Source organism: Paramisgurnus dabryanus, chromosome 4 (assembly GCF_030506205.2).
Source record: "Paramisgurnus dabryanus chromosome 4, PD_genome_1.1, whole genome shotgun sequence".
NCBI classification, from domain to species: domain Eukaryota; kingdom Metazoa; phylum Chordata; class Actinopteri; order Cypriniformes; family Cobitidae; genus Paramisgurnus; species Paramisgurnus dabryanus.
Window position 1 is genome coordinate 26,939,917 of NC_133340.1, and position 3,933 is coordinate 26,943,849.

At 38.2% G+C, this 3,933-nt stretch overlaps 1 long non-coding RNA gene across 1 annotated transcript; it reads right to left on the reverse strand.

Annotated features, from left to right (window-relative positions):
• Window positions 1-974: 974 nt before the first annotated feature.
• On the reverse strand, window positions 975-1,790 carry LOC141282080 (uncharacterized). The gene is made up of 3 exons (XR_012336644.1): window positions 1,585-1,790; window positions 1,421-1,478; window positions 975-1,166 (listed from the first exon to the last, which is right to left on the reverse strand). It is a non-coding gene; the product is annotated as an uncharacterized lncRNA (long non-coding RNA).
• Window positions 1,791-3,933: the final 2,143 nt, after the last annotated feature.

The window sequence follows — 3,933 nt, forward strand, 5'->3', positions numbered from 1 at the left end:
AGGCGCCGCATCATCTCCCCCCAAACACAATTTGACCTCATCAAGTGCTGACCCCCTTAAGTGTGACAAAATAAAGTCTACTTGGTCTTCACGACTCAATCCCCTTACACGAATTACTCGTTCGAGTTCCTCAATAAACTCATCGATGGTCTGACAGTCTTTAGAAGAGTCACCACAGTAAGGAACAATTTGTCGTTCTCTAGGGATATAGACATAAGACCTAGTATTGACAGTGTTAAAACTAGCCAGTGTCGACATCACTTCATCCTGTCTCTTTCCCAAATCCTGAATTTGAGACTGGAGCTGTAGCAAAGGGTTAACTCTCTCGTCGTCACTCACCCGGGAAGCAGCACCAAGTCTTTGGCTGTCCTCTCCCTGTGCTTGCTCAGTATCTTCAGCTTCCATGGCTCTATACGGCAGATGTCAATGGCTTCAGTCTCTACAAAATCACACACTAACACAGTCCCATGCAGACTTCCCAGTCAAGTTGATCCTGAAGCGTTGACACTTGAACTCTCCGCCGTCCTTCCTGGATCAGCACATAGCTCGCTGTTGACTCTCGGTGACAAACATCCAGCCTCGACCACTACCGTTGTTTACCCCACTTATAGTAATAAGAATAAAAAATAATAATAAACAAAACCTCTGCACAAAAGGAAACCCACAGTAAGTAACTAATAACCCCACTCCTGGTACCAAAAGATGTGGCCGTGTAAACCTTCACACTATGACAAAGACTCCAGCACAGCCATACATCTAACAGGGGTTCTTTATTTCCGACTGAGTTAAGAGAAAACACAGCATTAAATGACTGTGAAATTTCCCCCTGTGTAGTATATTATAATAAACCAAGTTTACAAGAAATATAAAAAGAGATCAAATTACCACAAGCTCCATATACACTGTAAATATTTGGTTACAATGGCCTATTCAGTTTAAAGAAAAATAAATTAAACATATAAAACAGTAGCCCAACTATTGAACACTCCCTTTGGGTGAAATTCGGCTGATTAGAAAGGGTTAATACACATTTCTCCTTAAATCACATTCCTTCTCAAGATCATAAAGATCCCAAATCAACAGAGAAAATAAATCAAAACAAACAAAAATAGCCCTGTATGAAATGTACCCCTACAAAACAACGGTAGTGGCTTTTGGATGCTATTCTGTAATATAGACAAAACACAGAAACATTCATTGTACATAAACATTGGCCACTTAACTCAATAAATCTGAACTGAATCCAGTTTACACCTCATTAATCATTTATACAGTGTCAATCATTGTAACAAAATGTTCATATTTAGCCTATTAACAAATTATTTTATTGCTGACATAATATAAACATTACAAAATGTTTCTCTCTCTTCTTCAAATGCACAATAACATTTATAATATGAAACAAAATAAATGAACTCACTCTGTGACACGCTGTAACATGAAACGAGGCGCTGACACACGTGTATCTGTTCTCCCCTCTAATATAATTCAGTCAAAGAGAAAGTGGATTGTTATTTTCCACAAAGTCCCAATTATTATAACAGAACATGCAACTTAAAATAAACTCTTTAAATAAACACTCACGCTCAATCTCCACCACATTAGATATGTGTATATCCACGTGGAAATATCTTGCAGACAGACAGCAAATACGTGATGCACAAGATGGTAAGCAAAACACAAGCAGGACTTTCCTCCTTTCCTTAAGAAAGGCTGATGTTTGCTTTTAATCTTACACACAACTGCTCATGTGCTCAGCTACAGACAGCTATGAACAAGCCCAATACACACATGTAGTACACTCTTCCTCTGTGTGCACTCTACTATGCATCACATAAACACGAGTGCCCCCTAGTGGCGGGTAGGTATGAATAGAGCATATTATGCCCCGGTTACATATATATATCTCCCAAGGGTTTTTTCCTCCTAGGACTTTTTTTTACTTCCCCGGCTAAAATTCCGGGGTTTTTTTCTCCTAGGGGGTTTTTCAACCCGGGGATGCAGCCTTTTTGGGCTCAACTTCTATACGTTACATTAGTAATACGTTTGCTTATAATGTTGATTTATAGCTGCAGCAAATTTAGCTGCTTGTGCTATCGTGTATTATGTTATGCTATCTGTCGATTTTCTGTGCTTTTCACTACATCTATTATGTAAAGCTGCTTTGATACAATTACCAAATTGTGAAAAGCGCTATATAAATAAAATTGAATTGAATTGTAAAGGATGGGGAATGAGAAAAAGCATATTTGGCTTGGTGTCCGAGGGGAGCTCGAACCCAGAGCCCCCCACCCCAACTGGGATAGATGTACTAGCTGACGGTATGTTTACACGGGGCGTAAGTGTTAACGCTTCCCATTCACTTTTAATTGGTGACGTCATACATTGCCAAACTGAATTGTGGATCCATCAACGCCACGTCACTGCCGTTGTTCACGGCTTCAGACAAGCCTTTCGTCAAGCGTTAACGCTTCCATCCCATGTGAATGTACCGTGATAGTAATGGGATGGAGGAGGGATGCTGCAAAAACTGTCACGGGACAGAGGTAAGGGATGGCTATAGGCACCTCTTCGCGCTGATTGGTTGGATAACATGCTCCTCCCGAAATTAGTTAAGATATTTTGAGAAATTGTTGTAACCACACAGTTGACGGTACCTATTGACTTCCATAGATCCAGATTTTTTAATCTGATTTTGTGTTCAACAGATTAAAGAAACTCATACAGGTTTACAACAATGTAAGGAAATAATCACAGATTTTTGGGGGGTGAACTATCCCTTTAAGATCGCTTTATTTATTTGAACTGTTTATTAACGCATTTACTCAAAATCGAACACAGTCTTCTCAAAATGAAAAAGATATGGGCATTGGGTCAAAAAGGGACGAGCCCAGCCCTTTGGCATCAAATTTAACCAATGCTGGGTTGTTTAACCCTTTGTCGGGTCAAATATAAAAATTCTCTGTTAATTTAACCCAACAGCTGGGCTCGTCCCTTAAATAACTCTGGAAAAAAGTTAAAGTTGGGTCAACTTAAAAATAAATACTTAAATTGGAAACATCTAAAAAAATAAATAAAGTTGTTTTCAGCCTATAAAGTAAGTTTAAGTGAAAACTACTTTAAGTGAAAATTTTAAGTTGAAACAACTTTTTTGTTAGGTGTTACCAATTTAAGTAAGTCGATTCAACGTTTTACTTTTTTACAATGGACCATTTTTTTAAGTGTAGGCCTTTTATTACTTATAACATTATTAAGCTCACAGAAAAACCAAACCATGAGGTTTTATAGCAATATTTCTGTGTCGAAAATGATATGGAATCTAAATAATGTATTGCGGATGAAATATATACTTTTATATCATCATTCATCACCATGAAAGATGTGCATAAAAATTACAGATCTCCATTCCTCTCAGTCAGAATTACAGCTCAGAAGTGAGGGAGTGATAATAGCTTTGGGCTAATGTGTGCCAGGTTGTTAGACACAGGTGGGAAAGATACTTTTGCAGATTGGAGGAGAGAGGCATAAAACAGTGAATGGAAATTATAGCGAGAGGTTTAGGATAATGAGAATCTGTTAGGGAACTCTCAGCGTTTTATGAGCTTCTGTCTGACAGCGAACATTTGCTTTTTTAACATCCAGTAACCACCCGGCATTGTTTTTTTTCAGAGATTACCAGAAATAGCGAAGTAGATTACAAAGTCTTGCTTGTGGTACATTTGGGTGTCAGGGTTTAATGGCCGTCCTTATGAGAAGCTGCATTTGTTGGGTCATTTGAATTTGGATAGGAAGGCTTTCCATCCACAAAGCAAATATCCAACCAGATGTTATAAAGAGGTCAAAGATTTAAAGATGATAGGATATTTTAGATGTGTAATCTGATTTACCAGTAGATGTCTGAGGCAGATGTCATAAGGCACAATTTTAAGCATA